The 23,823-nt window shown below is 45.4% G+C and overlaps 2 protein-coding genes across 2 annotated transcripts in view; one reads left to right on the forward strand and one right to left on the reverse strand.

Annotated features, from left to right (window-relative positions):
* RASL10B (RAS like family 10 member B) overlaps window positions 1-23,823 on the forward strand; it is an 865,262-nt gene that overhangs the window by 762,502 nt on the left and 78,937 nt on the right. The gene's annotated exons all lie outside the window — the stretch shown is intronic.
* GAS2L2 (growth arrest specific 2 like 2) overlaps window positions 1-23,823 on the reverse strand; it is a 490,427-nt gene that overhangs the window by 74,854 nt on the left and 391,750 nt on the right. The gene's annotated exons all lie outside the window — the stretch shown is intronic.

A 23,823-nucleotide genomic window follows, 5' to 3' on the forward strand; every position in this document is an offset into this window, starting at 1 on the left:
GCCATCCGGGGAATAAAATAGTAGTCAAGTCTGGACAGTGAGTTATGCACCGCCGAGAGGAATGTATCCATCACCATACATCAATCCAGTCCAACACCATCACTAGCGAGTGTCATTTTGTTGGAAGACCACCCGGGTCCACCGGGTCCACCCCCCCCCACTCTGGTTCGATCCTTGGTCATGTCCATAACGTCATTCCAGTCCCCACCCACTACGGATAGCCCATCTGGCATGTCGACCCACAAGGATTGCAGTTTCTCCAGCAGATTTCACTGTAGAGGGGGGGTGCATACACACTGCCCAATATCAAGGAGTCCTCCCCTATTCTGCCCTGAATAAATAGATAACGCCCTTGTGTGTCAGACCATTGTTGTAAGTGCACATAGGGTACCTTACGATTTACTAGAATTGCTACTCTCCTCGAACCCCTAGTAAACCCAGCATGGAAGACCTGTTGGAAGCCATATCGTTGCAGGCATAAAACTTTCGTGCCCAACAGATGTGTCTCCTGCAACATCAAAACATCAGCCCTGGCCCGCTTTGCTTGCTGTAGTATTGCCCCGCGTTTAACCTTATCCAACGCCCGCGCACATTCCAGCTGATGATGCGGAGACTGCCCAGAGCTACCAGACTATCACCTAACCCGCTTGCCATGGAGGGGCGCATGTTCCTGCGGAGCGGATATTGAGCTGTGGTAGTGCATTTGCGAAAAAACAGCAAGCGACTACTGACCTTGCGACCTGAGAATTAAAACAACCCCCACCCAACAAACCCCCCACCCCATAGCTCAAAAACACTCAAGTATCTGTCGTGGGGGGGGGCTGATCTCCAGGCCCCAGCGGGGGGATGAGGACCGCCCCAACCAATGGACCCCCAACTCACAGCCCATGTCCTCTTGGCATGACTCCGACCAGCACAATCTGGACCGAGAGACCAGCCCACAACATGACTCCCCCGTACAGAAACTACGACGGCTCCGGATCACCCCAGTAAACTTTGCTCATCTGGGTTCAAGAGTTTTTCGCTCTGAGGCAGAGCCCCCCTGGGATGAGACACTGCAGGACTGGGAGCTTCTCCGGCACCTGAATCCTCGATAGCGGACCCCGGGTGCCTCTACGGACCCCCTCGCTCGCTGAGGAATCGGACTCCCTTCCAGGTGGCGTATGCAGCCTTACTCGCACGGTCTCATCCGTCCACTTGAATACCTCCTCCGGGGTGTCGAAGAAGTGGATGCGGGAGTGGAAAACCACCCGCAGGTTCGCCGGATATAGAAGAGCGTATGGAAGCTTAAGATCTCGCAATCGGGCCTTCGCCGCCATAAACTACTGGTGCTGCTGCTGGACCAGTCGTGTGTAGTCTGGAAAGATAAGGATTCGGGCATTGTTATACTGTAGAGGTCCCTTGGCCCTGGCCTGCTTTAAAATAGTGTCTCGATCGAGGTAATTTAGCATTTTGGCAATAACAGGCCGGGGGCGAGCCCCCACCGGAGGTTTCTGCACCAGGGCTCTATGGGCCCTCTCCACTACAAAGCACCAAGACATGACTTCAGGGGGAAGCCAGCTCTCCAGCCAGCGCGTAAGAAATCGTTCCATGTTGCCCTCCTCGCAGCCTTCCGGAAACCCAACAAAGCAGAGGTTGTTGCGTAAGGCCCTTCCCTCCGCATCCTCCACTCGAAGCGCAAGGCCCTTTTGAACCGTGTCCATCTTTGCAACCTTCTGCTTCAGTACATTGACGTCATCCTCCACCCCAGAGATCTGGTTCTCAGTGTCTGTGATGGCTGCCATGAGGGCTGCATCGTCTGGTACGGTTCCTGGTGAACCCCCGGAGGCCCCCGCCATCGTCTGCTTGGTCGATCCGCCGCCACCCTTGTCTTGCATAATGCCTGCCCCCGAAGACCCAACACAATCCCAGAAGGAGCCGGGTAGGGCGCAGGAGCGATGACCATCAGTTCCCGCGGTCCGACCACACCACCGAGTGGGCGCCGGCCAATGAGTGCAACAGAGCCACCGGGCCTACAAATCAACCAAATGGCCCCAGCTCTCCAGGGGCACTCTAATTCACACATATGGCGTAGGTGACAGCAAGAGAAAGGTCTCCAAGGCTGAGAGGTAGCGTCTCCCAAGCACCCCCAGTGTGTGAATTCACCAGTCGCGGCAGAATACCACTGACCCCAGGGGCCCAACGTATGCCCACGCGGGCCAACCGGCCGCTGGTGTAGGCACCCCTACGCTCCAGACTCACTCTGGGGGGAGAGGGGTTCAGAGCCAGACAGCCAGCTGCTCAGCCCCCCCCTCTGCGGCCCGACTGTGCTGCCGAACTCCTGCTGCACAGATATGGGGGGGGGGGGGTGTTTAGGGGAAGCAATTCAGTTGTCCCTGCACCAGGCGGCCGCCAGGCACAGGCACCCCAAACAGCCTGATCTGGGTGGGGGGGGGGGGGAGGTGTTAAATCCAGACGTCTATGCCTAACCACCGGAGCTCCGCCCCCGCGGCCCGACTCAGCCGCTGATCCCCCACTGTGACCCTGGGGGAGGTAGGCGCCCTGCGAGCAGCTAATCAATCCTTCAATGGAGCCCACAGGGCCCGGACCACTTCAGAGGCAGCTGCGCACCAAGCTGACCGTAGACCTCACAAGCTCCTGCCAAGCGGGCCAACTGCACCGCCGATCCCAACACAATGTCTGGCATACAACAATGGGGGGAAGGGGGGGGGGCGCCTCCACCAGCCGCACCCCCGGTCTGCGGCCCCCACTAGCAAGCAACAACTCAGGCGATTGCCCCCGCTGCCCTAGGGGCCTTCCCGGCAGACCTGCGCGGCCCGACTAGGCCGCCGGAGCACCTCCTCAATCTGGGTCCCGGGCCAGGTTAAAGCACCACGGGTCAGCACTCGGCCCCTTCAGCCACCATCCAGGCCCTCCGCCACTGCCAACGCTCTCCGGTCCAGCCGCCGCGCCTGCGGGCGGGCCTAACTCGCCTCTCTGGCTGGAGCCTCCGCCACTGCCAACGCTCTCCGGTCCAGCCGCGGTGCCTGCGGGCGGGCCTAACTCGCCTCTCTGGCTCGAGCTGCCTCCGGATAGCGCAGACTCAAGACCCTGGCTCCACCACCAGCCGCAGGCCTCACTTCGGATGTGGTCCAATCGCGTCCCTCCGTGGCACTGCACACTCTCGAAAGCCCCTCAGAACGATGATAAATGTCTCTTTAAGCTATTAGGCCGTCGTTTCAGCATCGCATAGCACAGGGGAGTCAGGATGATTGTCGGATGTTAGGTGGGCTGGACAAAGCTCACTCAGCACACGTCCACCATGTTGGCTAGCCAAGCCGCGCCCCCGCTCTTTGACTTTGTTAACCCTGATATACGCCGAGAACGGAGGTGGCAGTATCCCCATATTTACAGGCAATAAAGACAGGATAAAAATTAAATCCATTTATCCCAGGTTGGATAAACCATTGTCAGTGCCCTTGAGCCTCATGGAATGAGCACCAGTTAGTGCTGTTTGCAAACATTTGCGCACAGTATGTAATCTGCTTCAGGTGGTTACAGGCTGGTTATGTTTAATTGTGTAGTTAAAGTTTTGAAAGTGGCAGCCTAATCTGCTGCCATAGTGTTAAGGTCTTCAGTGTCACCCCTGTTCCCAAACTAGATGACCTGGAAGGGATCCGGAGAACTTTCTGCTTGCTTAAAGGGCTGGCAGAGTACAGGGATAAGTACATGACTTGAAAAAGAGACCCAAGGACTTCGATTCACCAAAATGCCAGGGGTAGGGGAAGTGAAATCATATACCGTTTGACCTAAATGATGTCACAGGAGTGGGAAATCGTATGAGGACAGCCGCATAATATCAGAGCGTCCACGAAGCAAGGAGTAGAATTATTTATCGGGGTAGCTCTGGGAATGTGAATCTGCAAAGTAAATCACAGGCACATTCAGGTCCAGGTGAACTTACTATAGAAATACGCCGGTCAAACATCGGTTAGATGTGAAAACAACAGAGCACAACCTTTTAATTTCTTAAGGCTATAAGGTGAAGCCAACCAAGAAAAAGTGTAGAAAAGAGAAGTTACCCAGCATCAATATGTGGAGTAAAATGATGCGATAAGAAACAAGTTTGTGAAATACTCCCACTCCAGGTTTAAGAAAAATTGTTTAAAACAGAAGGTTCATAAGGAATATGGAGTTATTAATACTCCAGGTTGTAGAGAACAGTTGATTTATCTGGAGGGTCCGGATGAAGGTGGTCTACATTACTGTTTCTTTCCACCGAAACGCGTTGGCCTAATCCTTGTAAAAACTTTACCCATCTGGGTACATGCTGGACAACAGATAAAGAAAGAAACTAGGCTGTTTTGTGATTTTGAGTAATTTAAGTGGTGTATGGGGATGAGTGTGTATGAATGGTTGTGAATAGGGTGTTCTCTACCTGGAATATGACTTATTAACATGTTGCATTTGTAAAATTGTGTTTAATAACGTAGATTGAGATGAAAACAAATGATTCTTCAAATGAGAAAATAATATGTTTTTATATGTTGTAATAAGAAAAAAGAAATCAAATGAAAGAAAAAATAATTTAAATAAAAAACAAATGCAAAATAAGTAAGAATATTGTGACGTGTTGTTGCCCTGCAAATCAAAGGTTATACCCTGAGATAATATTTTAAAGGTCACGAGGGAGTTCTGTTGATTATTGTAGTCACAGTAAGTGACACCATATGGCCTTTGATCCTGCATTGTCCCAAGAAGTTATGTCAGATAACCTTAATCCTGATGACATCACAATAATTAACATTGCTGAAGTTACATAATTAATATTCTATATTCTTCTAGGGGAGAACAAAGGTTGGTAGTTTCTCTACCCAGAGAAGAGTTTGAAAAAAATGGTCTTTACTAGTGCATTTTTTGCATAATTTACTAAGAAATCATAGGCTCTAAAAAACACTCACTAAATCTTCAAGCCTGTCATGGTCTGCCTAGCTACTGAAATCTAACAGTCCCCATGTGTTCACCCAATTATGTTTTAAAAATTTCCTATGCATGCCCCCTTATGTCAAAAATTTCCTCCATTGCTAGGACCAGCATTTTGCCATCGTGTCCCTTTTTGCCCAAACATAACACACAATATGTCAGTGCCAGAATTCCCCTAATACTGCTTCTCTTTCACTATGGAGGTCCCTTATGTTAAAGGTAATGTCTAATATGTCAAGGACCCAGTTTTGTCATGGATGGCCCCAGGACCTTGCCACAGTTGTCTTCCTATATGCCAAGAATTTCCCCCAATGTGCCATCACAAGCAATTTTCCACAGATGCCAACTATGTCAAGAATTTCCTCCAGGAGCCAGCGCTGGCATTTTTTCATAGGCGCTCCATGCCAAAATTTACTTACAGAATGCCAGCAGTAGCATTTTGCCGAGGGTATTACATATACAAGTATTACTTGCAGTATTCCAGTGCCAACATTTTGTCAAGGGTACTTCTATCAGCCAAGAAGCATTCCAGGTCCAACAGCTGATCTGCAAGCATAACAACACATGTTCACTTACATTCACTTATTCACATTCATTCCATCATTAGCACTGACATGCACTCATTCATTTTCACCTTCTCTCATGCACTCACTCTCACCCTGAATCACTCATTCACACTCTCTCTCACTCACTCCTACTTACCCATTTTGACATACGCACACACCTACAATCCCTTATTCAAACATACATGCTCAAACATGTACACACTCTCCCCCAAACTCACTCTCACCCACATGCACGCACACAACATGCATTAAACCCCTTTTTCTTTCTTATCTAACATGCCAGAGAAGGTCTCGATCTTGATGCTCCACTTTTTATTACACTAATAGTGAATAATAACCTCTTAATGAAATCAAAATGAGCAGAAAACAAGGTTAGAGCCTGACTGTGATAATGTGCGACACCCCTGTGTTCTTTGCACTGATTCTGTCACCTCTGAGGCCACGTGTCTCAAAGGCAGTGCTAGGGATAGCAAGGGGCAAGCGTTGGGGTCGCAACTGCGATCCCTAAATGACATCCATGAAGAGGCAAGCAAGAAAAAGCTGCCAGCATGGCTTCCCTAGGGTGTGCATGTAGCTGTCTGTCTGTCTGTGCCAACATTAAACCACTGCATGTGTTGTTCTGTAGCTTACATTCACAATATCAAACTTGATCATATCGTTCACCAGCCCGCTCCTTATACATTCTACCTCCATTTCTTCTGTTACTTGCTTCCCTGCCTCCCCCTACCACTTATGTTGAGTCTTCCCAAAGCTCCAACAGCGTCTTCTGGCCTGACTAGAAGAGCTAGTGCCCGATTTACAAATTGCACTTTGTAATATGTAAAGTTGTTCTCCAGTAGTACGTACTACAAAAGGAATTCACAACCCAATGGGTGGAAATCTCCACCTATGCCTCCCCTATCTTTTCTATGGGAAGATTTCCACACATATGTACGTATACTACTTAGTTAAATGTGGGAGGGACCAGGGTAATGGCTAGAAAATTAATATTAAGACAATATAGGAGGGGTTTACAAAATCATAAGGAGGGACATCCTACAAAAAAGACGGCTACAAAAGAGTAAGACCATTGTCAGAAATTACACTTCCATGGTTACTATAACCCAAAATGCCACAAAACCGTTGTAAATATATGTCAGCTCAGCATTGGCTAAGTCTAGAACCACACACAGAAAATAGCAGAGGCTGGGGCAGGGACTTAAAATAACACCCTACAGGAAATAATGTTAAAATAATTAAATTATTCCAACTTTAAAAAAAAGTCTATATGTAATTGTTTTTAGTGTTAAAAGGTTATATTATGTTTACATTTAAATAGTTTAGAATGTAAAAAAACTTATTTTTTTACAAATGAAACTTCAATAAATGTTTTTAAATAGTTTTAAATGGCTTAGTAATATAACCTTTGCCTAAATTTACTAAATATTAGTTTAAAATTAAAATGCTGATCTGTAGGACTTTTTAAACATTTTGTTGTAACCATAATATTTATCTATTAGATGTATATATCTTAATTATTACATTATTGAACAAACATGTAATTTGACGACTTAATGACTGTAACATTTAATTTAGTAGTTCTAGGTTAATTATGATTTTAATTTACATTTGTATTGTGCATAAAAATTATTTTCATATTTTTTAAGAACTAAAAAAGTGTAATATATTTCCCTATACTTTACCATAGGGAGTTCTCTGTCCCAGTGGTGGTGATCTCTGTCTAAGAGTGGAAGGATACAAGTAGTGTAAGTTCAGTGTAGGATGTCCCCTCCTCCATGGAGAGGAGACATCGAAGTCGACACTTAGGTTTAAGTCTACACTCGGAAATGGTGAACAGCGGAAAAGTATTGATGTACACCTGGATGCAAAAGTACACAAGTAAACCTACACATGTGAATTTAGCTTTGTACATAATGCCCGGAGTTTCACCAGTGCCCTGCTTTATTTTGTTCTCTCTGCAAAAAGAATAGTGCATTAATCTCGTAAAAAATACTTTACATCCATTTAACTTATTCCTTTACTGCACATTTCTGGAGCAAAATAGAGTAAATAGTATGAAGGGTAAGGATAATAAGGAATGGGGGCACAGTGGGTCTCCCCCCTTAAGCAGTAAAATCAATTTCTAAAAATATTGAATCCTTGTAAAATATTACATTAAAAAATGGAGGCATATTTTACAAGTTTAAAAAGAATTCATTAGAAGCCATTAATAAATGAAAGTTAAATACAGCAGTATTTTTCTGACATTCTCACATTGGATTAATCTAATAGCGTTGTAAAATACTGAGAGGGAGAGGGGGTGCATCAGGACCTTTCCCAGACCTGTGAAGTTACACAGAGTAGAAGTTACCTTCTCTCTTTCACTTTCACCATCTTTTAACAAACATGGCCTTGATTTCTAAAGCACACATCCAAAGTTCTTGTATACTCAGGATGAGTTGGGAAGTGAAGCCCCATTACTGTGGCTGCCATACATTCTAACTTTGCAGTTTACAGAACTTAGCCTTGTGTTACTCTTTTCCTGTGCCCCAAGATGAAAACAACTGCACGTAGTCGGCAACCTTGGGGGTAAGAAGTAATGCCATATTCAAGTTTAATGGCTAAGAGGACTATGATTATCTACTTTTTCTCTGCCATAGGGTAAGTTTCTACAAAAATGACATGGAGTTGATGCGCTATAACTCCCTTAGATCATTGGCCAAAAAACAAGAACAAATATAGTGGAACTTCATAAAAAAATCCAAAAATATGTGGACTTCTCCCCTGCAAAGAATGACTATGTTTACTAGCTCCCTTACTGCTGACCATTTTGCTCAACACGTGGCATAGAGTATGAACATATGCACAATGGGAGCTCATCCTTCGTTAATAAGCCACAAACAGTCTGGATTAAGGTTGCAAATGATCACACCTAGAGGGAGAAGGGGTTAATTCGGAGAATTGCATTTCCTGTACATTGATTTTCACACTTGTATTTTTTATTGTGTCTCTATGTGTGATTTAAAACACTCTGACACCCTACACTGGAACGAGTAGCGCTATAAAAGAATTACATACAAATCGAAATCACTAGGTGCCATTTAAGTCATTATTTGTGTAATACACACAGATAAATCGTACCTGCACGTTTCTTATATGGGGTGTTGATCAAAGTCAAAAACCAGCCTCCAAGAAGTCATAATTTCTCTAAAGTACTTGTGAAGTAATAGCGAGCTGTACGCCTTAAGTAATAGCGAGCTGTACGCCTTTGTTTCCTTCCATTGCATTGGTATCAAGGTAAAAGGCTCCAGATGGCTCCCAGCCCAGTTATACTAAAAAAAAAAAAAAGGCTGATGACCCTTTAATTCAAGCCTTTGTTTTGGGCCGAGCTGAAAGTAAAAAACAAGTATTGGCATTGCCAATAGGTCTCACATTTGGGCCCTTAAAAGTGTTTAACCATGCAGTGCATTATTCTGTTAATAATCCGGTCATTCCCGCAATTAAGTTTTCAAAAATGCCCTCCTTTCTGCTTCTAAATATTGCCACCCAGTAGTAGTACACTGTAGATTGTAAATATCAATCTGTGAAAATATTATTAACTGTTGTTTATTACTATCACTGAAAACACACATATGTTTAAGGAGCATTGAACTAGGTTTTAGGTACATCACATCTCCTTCAATGTCGACCTTTGCATGAAGAAACAACGCAGAAGGTGGTTGAAAGCTGACCACTGCACATGCTGCCTCTTGTCCACAGAGCTCCCTTGGGCTCGCACTGCTATTTTCGTCCACTAAATAGTTGAAATTTTAATATGCATGAACATTCATTAAGCATATGCATATGTGTACACATATAAGGTGACACATTGTCTAGCTGTAATGGGTAGACAGAAAGTATTTGAACAAACAGACAGGTAGATGTAGATATAGTTTGATAAGGGCACAGCTTGATAAGCAAGTAGCTCGAGCAGTCTAGCTAGCGAGACAGGTAGACAGATAGATGCATAATGGTGGTGCTGGAACTGAAATGTATTGATATATGAAGCATGTTTGGCAGCACAGGGTGAATTTCAGATCCTTTATAAATGTGAAAAACAGGTCACGATATTATTCATATGCTCACAATGTTCGCAATCAAATGACAAATAATGTACATTTGAAGAGTACATGTACCAGAAAGGATAGTACACAAAAATCTGGACGAAAAGAGCAGACCATCTAGGAATTAGAACTGCTCAAAGGAAATCACAGGCCTTAAAGGAAGAAACCTGCAGGTATGCAGGATAATTACATGTAGCCCTATCCGGGCAGTCTGCCGTTGACTGTTTGGCTAGGGGATGTGATGTGGGGGTGAACTTGTGGTTAAATGTGATGGGTGAGTTTGGGGAGAAAAGCACCATAGTTGTATTGTTACTCCAGTATTGGAAGTTTCATAGATTCATATGCATGAATCATTCCAAGTTGTATAGATGGGAGTCCCACGGTACATTATAATTGCAAAGCAAAGTTAAACCTAAACCAAAAAGGCCCTAGGCCCTTTAATTTTATAACAGAGAATAGTCATTGTTAAAAAAGAGACCAAACATAGGTTTGAACCAATTGGGTTGCCCTGCCCTCTAGAACACTCCCGAGAGAAGCTCCAGTCGGTCAGATTCTCTACAGAATGTCGTGCTAGGGAGTCTCCACTGAGCTCTGCTCAGTTTTCTTCATTCCAAAGCTTTCTTTAGCATTTAAACGCCTGACAGACTTTTACTCTCTTCATCTTGAGTCTGTATTAATCTTTGTTTCCGAAGCATGTTTGCCAAGGAGAAGAAAAGCCATTCAGGGTCTGTGGCACCTGTTCCAAGAAACGTATCCACACCGATGACCCTCACTAAGACTGTATTTATTGCCTTTGTCCTGACCATAAGGCCAAGGAATGTAAGGTATGTCGCACTTTCTCTAATAAAACGTTGAAGGACTGTGAAGGGCATCTGCTCTTATTGCTGCAAAAGCTTAAATCTAGGAAGGGACCTGTGTCCAGTGATGACAGTGAGGAGGTCCATCTTCATCTTCTAAACGATCTCATAAACGTGAAAGATCTCCTCACTCTTGCTCTTCCCTTGAGCAACCTCATTAAGCCTCAAAAAAGACCTTGCATGGGTCTTGCAGGTGCAGCCCTTCTAAGTCTCCTCATAGAGAACGAAAGGAGATAAAAGAGTGACATGGTGAGTCAAGTTGACCTAAAAAAAGTACAGGTCTGAACCACCTCACCAGGTGAGACATTCATTTAAGAAACCCCCTTTAGCTCAACTGCCTGACCAGACCGCCGATGAGAGATTTACCGTTGACAAAATCATCGTTGTCAACAAGAAATTCTGCACTGTCCTCGACACTTGCTGCCGCCGGTGCTTCTTCCACGCCGGAATCCAGGTCATCCTCGCCGACGGGCCATCCAATTTAACCGTTGATGCCTAAACTGCCGTCAGTGAATATAAAGACTTCATCGACGATTCCACTTCTGCCGACGTTGATCTTGATGGTTTCGACTGCGTTGGTCACATCTCCATCCATGGCCCCGCCGGTGACCCAGTCAGAGCTGACACAGCTAGAAAAGCTAGGAAAAAATTTAAAACAGGACAGACCCCTGAACCACCTATCCTAGTAAGGTGTTGCCATTGCTTCCATCACAGCTGTTGGAAGAACAAGCCTCTGAATAGGATGATGACAAAGGATCCTATGGACATGCACACAGCCCATCAGAACTGCATGTAAAGTGCTAAGACAACATTAGTGGGAGGAGTATGGGGGTCACAGCTACTATGTCCCTGAGGAGCAATGTCAGGAACAGTATCAGGAAGAGATGGTTTGCATGCCCACCTCACTACTCACTGACTTACAATTTATGTTGATGTTGTCAGACTAGAGGAAGCGCTTCCCTCCATCTTTTGCTTCTGCAGCACCAGCCACTCCACCACCGTTACCGGCATCCATTCCTCAATCTACTCCACGGCAAAATACACTCTTGCTACCATCATCATCAAAAACGTTATTTCGGTCGTCCAACCATAAAAGTGCAAAGTGCAATACAGCTCATATAAATACAATAAAACGCTAAAATAGCCATGAATTGCACAATAACATCTGTCGGGTATTAATCTGTGTTGCAATGGATACATAAAATAACCACTTTGTGCACAATAGAGAACAAGACAACAAATACCTCTGCCTACTCATTGGATAACAGCATGGTTCGCTATGCAGCCTGAGTTCTCAGGGTGCGCTACAATAAGAAGGTTTACTGCTATCCATAAAATATGAGCAAACAATCGGATTAAAACAATTTAAAACAAATAAATGGAAGAAAAGCTTCTTCACCACTTCAGCAGTTTTCTCCTGATTGCCCACATCTGTCCCAAGAACTTTGCACTGAACAAGCAACCAGCGGTCTTGAGTCTGATCTGAGGATCCAGACAGCTTTGCCATTGATACATGTACCTAACTGCTTACATATTGGTTTAAGACATTTCGCTTTCGGGAGTGAGAACGTGGGGCAAGCGAAAAATACATGGGGAGATGTCTCTATCATTGTGGCGTAGCTGGAACAGAACTGGCAAGTCGTAGGAGAGTGGTCCAGGTGCCCGTGAGGGAGTTCACTCTTGCTACCTACTTCTGTTTACCATTCACTGCAAACTGCTTTGCTTCAGGACCCAGCTACTTCTGATTATGATCATGAGGAGGGAGAGATATGTGACCCACACCAAGAATGGAATAAATACCTCATTCCCACACCATCATCTCCCTCTCCAATCCCATTTAATTCTCCATCCGAGGATATTGGTGGGTTCCACAATTTACTAGAGCGAGCAGCTGAGTGCTTCGACTTACCTATGCCTTCTACGCAAACAGAGTGCTTACTTTATGATTTGAAGTAGCCATTCAGGAAAATTGTAAGAGCTATGGCCATCATAAGTTACATCTGGGAGGAGGGCTTCAAGGTCATGAAGACTCCGACCTCAGTCACTGCGGTCCTCCCCCATCTGGAGAAAAAGTACAAGGCTCCAGAGGATGCTCCTGCTTGTCTTACTGGTCATCCGAAGCCTGATTCAGTCATCTCTCAGGCAACACAATGAAGGTAAAAAATCCCATCAGGACCAATAACAGCGCCTCCAGACAAAGAAGGCAGGTGCTTTGACAAAGTTGGGAAAAGGTTCTCCATGTCGGGGCTGACTGTAAGGGCAGCAAATATTCTTGCAGTTCTTGGCAGATCTGACTGCCAGATGTGGTCCGATCTGGCCATCATCCTGGATCAGCTACACGACAAGAGTAAGTCAGAGGACAAAAATATTCTCCAGGAAGGAGAGCGCTCATAATCAGAAGTCATATACTGTGCGAAGGACATTGCGACAACTGCCTTAGAAATGTTGGCAGGTGCAACAGTTTTAAGCCGCCAGGGCTGGCTTAAAGCTGGTTCCTTCTGCCATGAGGAGAAGCCCTGTTCAGCAAACACCTCGATAAGGCACTACATGCTATTAAGATGGATGTTGACACTGCTAAGTCTTTGGGGATGCTCCTGTTTAGTAACGTTCCCTCTCAAGGCGCCCGAGGGAGAGGCCTTCCATCTTACAGGGGAGGATACCAGCAGTATTGGTACTCCGCTTACACCTTTTCATCTCAGCTCTATCATCCTCAATATGCCCAATGTCAGCCACCGCCAGTGGCTTACAACTGGTCTTCTGCAAGAGGTAGAGCAGAACGTCAGACCAAGGATTCAGCTCGTCACCAATGACCTCCTTAAATGAATGAAGAATTTGTAGAGCGCTGGAATCACCCCTGGAATGGCATCTCCACACCACACACTCCGGCTATTCCGCAATCCTCACAAATCAAGTTAAGAGGCAAAGTATCTGCTTACCTTCATCGCTGGCAGGCTATAACTACGGACCAATGGGTTCTCAACCTTATTAAATTTTGCCATAGTCTAGAAGTTCTTCAAATTCCTCCTCCCACTCCACCTCAACCATGTTCCAAAACATCTCTCTCCTCAGTTCAGAGGTTCTTCCAGGAATTGGTTCTATTGCTCCCTTTTCCAACATTACATTACAGCAAGGGAGGGAGTTCTATTCCAGTTTCTTTTTGGTCTGCAAAAAGTTCAGGCAATGGCGACCTATTCTGGACTTGTGATATCTCAACACCTACCTGAAGAAACAGTCCTTCAGCATGGTCTCCTTGCAGGAGATTACTTTGCTCTTCAACCAAGGAGATGACATGTCTGCCCTTGACCTCCAGGACACGTATTTTCATATTCTCATCCACCCATCTCACAGGATGTTCCTTTGATTCACAATAGTCAGGAGCCGTTATCAATTCAAAGTCCTCCCTTTTGGCCTCAAATCTGCCTCCCTGAATATTCAGTTCACAAAGTGCTTTGCTCGGGTGCCAGACTTTCTTAGGAAATGAATACACCAACTGTTCCTGTATTTGGATGATTGGTTAGTCAAAGCACCGTCCATTTGTGTAGCTCAGGTATCCACAGCAGCCTGCACAACGCTGTTCAGGGTATTGGGCCTTACCCTGAATCCCAAAAAGTCAGTCTTGCATCCTTCAAAAACTATTACCTTCCTAAGAGCAACACTCAACGCAACACTCAACACAACACTCAACAGAGAGTTCCCATCAGTTGAGAGACAAGTAAAACTAATCTCGCTAGCACAAAACACACAAAAAAGAAGGTCTCTTTCAGTTTGCCATTATAAATCCCTCCTATGGATGATGTCCTCCTGCATCTCTCTAGTACCATTCTGCCGGATAAGGATGCGTTCTCTCCAAGAGGAACAAGACAACCAGTGGCTTCAAGCAGAGGGATCATTTGACGATCTACTCACAATTACCCCCCCAGCCATGGTCAAAGCTATTTCATGGTGGACACATCTAAAGAATACTTCAGTTGGTCTCTCCTTTCTAGTCCTGCCATCTCCTTTGGTCATCACTACCAATGCCTCCCTCGATGGATGGGTAGCTTTCTTTCAAGATGTACAAGTCAGTGGCAAAAGCCACAGTGCCTCCTTTACATCAACTTGTTGGAGCTCAAGGCTGTTCATCTGGCCTTACAAGCTCTCCTACCAGAAATAAAGAACTCAGCGGTACTCGTTCAGATGGAAAACACCACAACCATAAACTATATCAACAAACAGGGCGGTATGAGATTTCGCCTCCTATCCCAAGAGCATAGTGCATCTGGGAATGAGCAATTTGCAACCAAATGTACCTAAGAGCAGAAAGTCTTCCTGGCAACCAGAACACAGCAGCAGATGCTTTAAGCAGACTAAGGTCATTGTGTCATGAACGGAAAGTGGATCAAACCATTCTCAACAGTATCTTCCTTCAATCGAGTAAGCAAAATCACAACTTTTTGCGACTAATAAATACCAGTCCTTTGCAAGCTGGTATCACCATCAGTGATCATTGGGGAATGCATTTTTGATGGCATTGTCAGGCATCTTTGCCTTTCCTCCAATCCGTCTCCTACCAAGACTGCTCATGAAGATAAAAGCCTAGCCCTGCAGGATTATCCTCATAGCTCCCTCAAGCCAACATTGGTTCACGGAACTCCTCCTTCTCTCATAGAAAGGTCACATTCTTTTGAAACCGATTCCATCTCTCTTAACGGTGTCCCAGGGCCAAGGCCTGCATCTGTCCCAAGTCTCTTCATTTATCAGCTTGGATCCTGAACACAATGAGTTTGCCCATTAGAACCTATCATTGGAATGTGTAGTAATTCTTCTCATGTTGTGACTGCACCTCTTTCTAGTTTTGTTTGGATTCTTAGGTTTGTGCATTCTCTTGTAGAACTGTATGTCATTGGCGTGGCTTGGACGCCGGAGAAATGGCGGCGTAATTCTGTCCTCCTCCAGGCAACTGCGAGCTTTGGAAAATAAAGAGCTGCAATCCGACTGCATTCCTCTCCAAAACGGGTGTGTAGCTGTCGGACTTCCAGACCCAGCGATGCGGATAATTTGAGCCGAATCCGTGCGAGAAAAGTGATGAAAATCGACCTTCTGCCTTGTCCGCTGGAAACCGCAGTACGTGACGGAGCCTAAACCCGACTGCACCCACGAGGCCTCCCGGAGCACCGGTCGCATCTCATCAAAATGCGAGGGACTGCTCGCTCAACGCGACACACGGCTCCGGGATATATGCCACAGCGACTGAGTCGTGAGTAAAAGGTTGCTCATAGTGAGCTTGCTGGCAAATGTGCAAATGTTGAGAAAAGCGGCACAGGAGATAACCGTTTGAAATGGCGGTTTCCCGGCGTAATTAATCTCACGCTCGAGTCACCCTGCGCTCCGCTGCTGTGACCACCGCTTTGAATGGCACGGAAATCTTTGCTTCTGAGAGTGAGTTGAGAGACTTTTTACAGGCAATTAACCCCCCCGCTCAGATACATTTGTTAAATATAACGCGGCATTTACTAATTGGACAATTTGAGAGTCAGCCGAGCTGATACACGCGTTCACCAGTGCCTAACTAATTACTCAACTTTAATGCAGACACGTGAAGGCTAATAAGGTCAATGGGGAACTGAGACCAATATATGTGCTCAAGAACTATAACTTGCATCGTGTAGCACGCTGTTCGTGCTTCCTGCAGTAACCATTAACAGAAGGTCATATCACGCGCTGTACAAAATGGCGGCTCTCGCCGATGAGTGTTCATGGGGGGCTCTGCATCCAATATACTTGTAATGCAACATATCTTTCTCGTCAGTGAGGCGCTATTCACTACTACTTTTCACTACTCATGATTACCGGTATAAGGCAGACTATTTATATGGAGTGCACCGCAATTTCAAAGAGGCTTATCTGCAGTGTACTGTGCGAGAGGCGAACCTTGTTCAACTGGTGAAGCTAGTGAATTCCAACCCAGTACGCATGACTCCCACTGCAGTATCAGCAAGCTATCGTGCTCTGATTTCCCACAAGAATGCTGGAAGAATGAGTCTGATATATATCTGCCCTATGTGCCACACTGCTAGAGTCCACAACAGCAGCCTGTAAACGACGTGACGCGCTCTGCATGTTACAAAATCGCGACCCCTAAAGTAACTGCCCCTTGTAAAACGTACAGCTCGTGAAAATGCAGCGTAGGGTCTAATTAACTAAAATGGCGGCTTCCCAACATGTCTGCTATCGCGCTCGAGCCATCCCGGGCTCTAATGCAGTGATGCCTCTGGTTGTGCACACGAGGATCTGAACTCCACAATCACTCCGCCCACCTTGCGCTTTACATTGAATTTAGCGCTTTATTAATTGAACACTTTCACTAATCTCAAGTCTGTCAGCGCCCACAAGGCCTAGGTTCTATAAAGAACATCTTTAAAAAGGGAGGGGTGTATACTCCGCAATCCAAATATACGTGGTCTCATCGCTACATGCCTGAAACCCCAAGACGCCTGTACAACCCATCGCCCAGGCATTTACAGTATGGGAGAAAAAGAGAATGGTGCAGCTGCCAAACGCCTGAAATCTAACCCACCGACACCGATCAAAGGGAACAAAGGGAAAAAAATGGAGGAAGTCGTGGAAACAATCCTGAGCAGGCTAGAAGAAGTCAGAGACTTGGCCAAATCTACCAAGGAAGAGGTTGTTGCTATCCGCCAAGACATTAAGGACATCAACTCGAGATTAACCGACACCGAGTCAAGGATAAGCAAATTGGAAGACCTCGAAAATAAGACATGTGGAGCTGTCAAGAACCTTTCCTTGTGCTCTGACCATCTCGTGAGGAAGGTTGCAGAGTTGGAGGACAGAAACAGAAGAGGGAACCTAAGAATTTTTGGTATGCCGGAGAAATCGGAGGAGAAACATGATTCCTGCATACCCTTCCTCGAGGAGTGGTTCACGCAGGCCACAAATCTAACTTTCACTCAGCCACTGGAGTTTGACAGGGCGCATAGGGTGCCAGGACGAATCTCAAAGGACCAAAGGGCCCAAGAGCGATTGTGTGCAAACCACTAAGGTACCAACACACAGAACAGATACTCACCTTCGCTCGTAAACACAACCACGTACTATGGAAAGGCCAAAAAATCTTCATCTCACAGGACTTCAGCAAGGAAACTATGGAGATCAGAAAAGCCTTCCTTGCAATGAGACCCCAACTAAAGTCACTTGGTCACCTGTATGGCTTTATCGGTCCAACTAAGTTTAGAGTGACAATACAAGGCATATCCCATGTGTTCTCAGACCCGCGAAAACTACGACAACTCCTGTTTGACCGTGGTGATGGCAGTATGGAAGTCTCCCCCCCAGATCAACAGGGAGCCTCTGCGTCTGGCCTCGGATAAACTCTGATTTTGAAATTTTGTCCTACCAATCTCATACTCCAGAACTCTTATAACTCTTATAAAAGTGCCTATCTGAACTGGATCTGACATGCGGCTCTCTTGTCTTGGACTTGATACCTGGTTGGTGAGCATAAGTGGCCTTTGGACGGTAATGTCACGGTAATGTACTCTGTACCCTTGGGCCCTATATCAGCTATTCATCTGACTCCAGATCTATATTGGAACGATCCCTTGAACGATCTGGTGAACCCTTAACTTGAAATATCTAGATTAGATAGATTAGATAGATTGGATATCTAGATTAGAATGATTAGACCGATCCCTTGAACGATCTGATGAACCTTCACCTTGAAACAAATATCATTATAAGCTGCCTCAGTATGGTTCTACCCTTGCTACTGCACCCACGACACCATACCTATGCTAATATGATACCATGCTACCATGATATTGTTTATGCCCCTTATGGGCCTTAAAGAGGCACTATGCCCTGCTGTACTGTTGACCTGTTGTTGAACACGCTTATGATAATTCTTTGCAAGTACTGATATATTTGGTCCCGACATTGAACCCAAAGCAGTGATTTTCCTGTGTTTAATGTTCTGGCACCAGCGTTGTTTATTGTTTGTTGTTGCCTAACACATTTGGGCTAATTCCTCAGAATTAGGATTGCAGCCTGTAGAATCGTAGTTAAGAGTAAGTTGCTTGGAGGCGGCCGACTGGTCGTCATTCCTGAGTCGCCATGTTCTGTTGTATCTACTATTGGGGAGGGAGGGGAGGGAAGTGGGTGAGGGAGGAGGGTGGTGGGAGGTTGGAAGGGAGGAAGGGAGGGGTTGTTTTGTTATTTCGTATATGGTTTTGCTTAATTCTGTCCGCCTTGCATACTAGCTTACATCCAATGTACCACATTATGTTCCGAAGCTTATACTCTGTACCTCTGTATCCTGCATACTGTCCTAGCCCCACATCATGTGTGTCAAAAGATGCTGTCGACTCCTTAAGGGGTATGAGACCGCTTCCATGGCCTAGCCCTTATGTATACACATGTGTTATGAGACGATATTACTGGATGCATAGTTGATGGCTGCTGTTATAGACACTCCGATAGGAACGACAACTGTAACTAACCTTAAAATACTATCGTTGAATGTGAAGGGACTCAACCAGCCAGTTAAACGCCAAAAAATACTTGACTATCTACGAAGACAGCATGGAGATATAGCCTTATTGCAAGAAACGAAACTGGAAGCAAAGCAATTCCACACACTACGCAATAAGTATTATACTGAAGTGATAGGCTCTGAGGCAATCTCAAAAAAGAATGGGGTGGTAATGCTAGTGGCTAAAAATGCGAATGTGGAAATAGTCTCTAGTGCAATAGATACGAAAGGCAGATGGGTCTCAGCGAGACTACTCAAGGATGACACTGAATTCTTTATCACGACTATCTATGCCCCAAATACACATGATCCGTCCTTCTGGGTAGGCTTAACGAAGCAGATAAACTCCATCCCCGACACAGCAGTCCATATTTTGGCGGGCGACTTCAACCTCCCACACGACCCAATACTAGATAGAGACTCTAAATGCGTCTTTCGCCCGGGGAAGGCCCATAAGGCATTCATGAAACTGCAATAGATTTCATTTGGTGGACACGTGGCGCTTGATGCACCCTGATGGCAGAGATTACTCATTCTATTCCCCACCGCATGACTCGTTCTCAAGAATCGACTATATACTCATATCTAATAATGCGGTGGCAAGAGTTGAGGACGCGGACATTGCTCCCAGATTAGTCTCTGATCATTCCTGCGTCTCCCTTACTTTGTCTAATATTAAACCGACCACCCGTCAATCTATGTGGCGATTCAATGACACCATTATCACTGACACAAAGCACAAAGAAACCCTTGACACTGCCATAAAAGACTTTTTATTATTAAACAAGAGGGGGGACACTTCTGACACCACTCGATGGGATGCATTGAAGTCCACCATAAGGGGGGTTATTATAAAAATATCGTCTGCAATTAATAAGAACCGCACTGCAGCCTTGTTAAAATTAGAGGAGGACATTGCAAAACTCCAGCACACATACTTGAGGAATAGAAACCCTGAGGTTCTTACTGAACTGTCCAATCAGAAATACACCTATAACAAACTTATTAGTGAAAAGGCGGGAATCTGGTTAGACAGGAGGAAGCGTTTCAAAATTTGTGACTCGAACAAAGCCGGGAAGGGACTAGCCGCTTATCTTAAATTTAAAATTCAAAAGAATACCATTGCATCCTTACTCGATGACAATGGGACTCCTAACTCTGACCCCACTAAGATTGCGAATATCTTCAAGGACTTTTACGAGAAACTTTATGCTAAGAACATGCATGTAGACAGCGTAAAAATGGAGAAATACCTCTCCAACTGCACGCTCCCAACACCAACGGCTGCGGAAAGAGACTCCTTGAATGAACCGATCTCTGAGTCGGAGGTTATTGGCGCGATCAAGTCTCTCAAAAAGGGGAAAGCCCCTGGGCCTGACGGCTATACAGCACAATTTTATAAGACCTTTGGCCATATTCTCTCCACCCCTCTCCTGGAGGTCTTTCATGAAATTACCAATACAAGCAAAGTTAAGGGGACTATGGCAGAGGCTGTGATTGCGGTAATACCCAAGGAAGGCAAAGACCACAAACTCCCCAAAAACTACAGGCCTATCTCACTGATAAATTTAGATTGTAAGCTCCTAGCATCAATTCTAGCGAATCGCATCCAAAGAGTCCTGCCGTCTCTTATACATCCCTCGCAAGCCGGTTTTCTGAAGAACAGGCTCTCGAGCGATAATACGAGAATCCTGGCTCATGTCATTGAGAAGGCGAAACTCTTAGCTACACCCACCATCGCCATCACACTAGACGCTGAAAAAGCGTTCGACAAAGTAGACTGGGGTTACTTAAATGCTGTACTACATAAATTTGACCTGGGTCCCACATTCACTAAATTAGTCATGTCCCTCTATGCTTGTCCCTCTGCTAGAGTACGAGCTGGCGGCGCTTTTTCCTCCCCATTTGGTCTAGAGCAGGGTACTAGACAGGGATGTCCATTATCCCCGTCCTTATTCCTCCTGGCTATTGAGCCTTTTTTGTACTACATAAGGGAAAACCCTGACATCGCTGGAATCCGGTTCACCGACTGCACAATTAAACTCACGGCTTATGCAGACGACGTGTTAGTCATGAGCGAACAAGCTGATAAGGCTATCCCTGCGCTAATGTCCACGATAGATGACTTCTCAGCTGTTTCTGGATACTCCTTGAACAAGGATAAAACTGAGGTGAAGTCATTGAATAATCTATGTGATAAAGCCATCCTGGGCGACTCCGGGCTTACCTGGCAGTCGAAGAGTTTTAAATATTTAGGCATGGAATTTGAAAAGGACTTGATATCCACCTTAAAAATTAATGAGGAGATACTCTACAAGAAAATACAAAAGTTGTTGGATGGGTGGTCCCCTAAATTTCTTTCGTGGTGGGGCAGGGCTGAAACACTAAAAATGATGATCAGTCCTTTGGTGAATTATATGGCGTGTATGCTCCCCATGACCTTCACGGAGGACTTTTTACATAGGATTGAAAAACTGATCTCGGATTTCCTGTGGAAAGGGAAGAAGCCGAGAATTGCCATGAAAAAATTGCAACTTCCAAAGCTTAAAGGGGGTTTAGGATTGCCAAATTTCAGGAATTACCAGACCGCCTTTCTCTGTAAGCAGGGAGCCTCCTGGTTTATCGAGGACCCTGTCTACACGCCCTTATGGATCAATATTGAAAAATCCATTATAGGCAAAGCCCCGCTATCTGCAGTCCTAACAATGGACCTTTCACATCTCACGAACTCTAAATACATCATGCTCAATACCAAGAGAGCCCTCCTGCGGTTAGATCGCGCTCATGCCAATGGTCAACGAATCCACAATTCCTCCTCTGCGTCCTTATGGCGTAACCCGTCCATTAAAATTAGTGGATCACCTGTCGTATGGGACCACTGGTCCGATAAAGGTCTTAATGTGGTCTCTGATCTATACGAACATAATATGCCACTGCCATTCTCGACTCTACAGGCTAGACACTCCCTGTTACCGATAGACTTTTATGCCTTTTTAAAGCTAAAATCGGCCTTATCCACTAAAACATTCAAACTAGCGAAGCCTTGGCTAAAAGCTATGCTACCCCACTTTCAATCCTCTGGACATTTTGTCTCTAAAATATACAAACTACTCGCGCCAACGGCCAGCAAATCAATGAAGCGCAATGAGTTGAAATGGGAATCAGAAACGAACAACACTGGCATAAGTATAGACTGGGTCAGGATACATGCATCAGCACTCACACACAAGGTATCACCGATACTATCACAAACCAAATATATGATTATCAACAGAGCATTTTGGACCCCACAGAGGCTATTTAAGGTTGGCCTACGGGACACACCGGATTGCTGGAACTGCTCCTCTGGTATTGGTGACCTTCCGCACATGCTGTTTGATTGCCCCATGCTCCACGCCTTCTGGGCAAAAATCTTTGACTACATTGCACACACGCTCCACATACATCCTACGAGGGAATTCATCTACATTCTCCTAGGGGCATTAGACCCATCACTAAAAGGTGACCATGACCGCCAGCTCCTGGATCTCCTACTAACTTTAGCATGTAAGGTGATCCTGTGCAATTGGAAATCAACGGGTGAGGTCTCCTTCAATGCCTGGAGGGAATGGCTGTCCTGCATTAGGGGCACTGACAACCCCGCGTTACACTCATCACCATGGCAGGTCACCAACAAAAAATTATGGTCTTCATTGGACCGAGCCTCCTTCATCTTTGACCCACCTTGAAGTTCCATACGATGAGGTCTGTTCTCAGTGAATTATGGGCTCCGTGTTGCGTGAACTGTAATGGCTATATCTTGGGCTCACGGGCTTGACAACCTCAGAATCATGAAGCAAGAATGGTGTAACATACATGGTGTGATATGACTTGATTTGGACAGAGGGCTCTACGGAACTATGTACAAAAATGTGAATGCAAGGATGGCACTTTATTTTCCTTTACTGTCTACGTATTGTTTTGTGTAATAACCCATGTCTGGTTGCGGTACTTTGGCAACATGATTGTAATTCTTTTGATGCTTTCTTGCCGCTATCATCTCTGTTATGGTTAATAAATAAAATATGATTTGAAATTAAAAAAAGAACTGTATGTCATTACTTAGAATGTCATTGGTTGCAGTGGGACAGTTGGAGGTTGAGCTGTGTTTTGTGGAGCCTGCGCTGTGTGGGCTCACCATGTAGTCTACAAATAAACTAATCTCTTCAAGTACCTGTGGTCTACGAGTTATTCACTACAAGAATCTGGCGACGATCCTGGATACATGGTGGAACCTCTGCGTGCTACATATTCAAGCCACTTCGTGCTGGTACTGGTCCTATCACTTCTAAGAACTTTGAGGTACTGTTCTTTCTTTTAACTGTGCCTCCAGCCTACAAGTAGTTTCACTTTATAGATACCAGTTTCATACATCGGGGCACTGTAACGCCCTTGGCCTCATGCATGCTCAACACTTCCACATGCTTTCTGTTATCTTTTACAAAAAACACAGTTGATGGACAGAATGTAGAACAATGTCATACATTCACCCCAGTACAAGGATCTGGGCCTAAATCCATCGTTTTTTTGCATTCCACACCACCCTGGGTTAGACACTGACTATATGCAAATCAGCTCCGACCCTGTGCCTCATGGGAACAGTCCAGTCCGAACTACCAAGCCATGTCTTTCCCAGACCGGAATCAAGCATCCAAGGACCGGTTTCTGGCTATCAGCCTTCACCAGCCTGGATAGCTTGACTCCAGTGGTGTGGAGAGCCTGGGACTCACGTCTGAGCATACCCAGCCCACTCGGGGTGAAAATTGCAAAAAACACAGTTGATGGACAGA

The sequence above is a fragment of the Lissotriton helveticus genome, chromosome 3_1, assembly GCF_964261635.1.
Source record: "Lissotriton helveticus chromosome 3_1, aLisHel1.1, whole genome shotgun sequence".
NCBI lineage: Eukaryota > Metazoa > Chordata > Amphibia > Caudata > Salamandridae > Lissotriton > Lissotriton helveticus.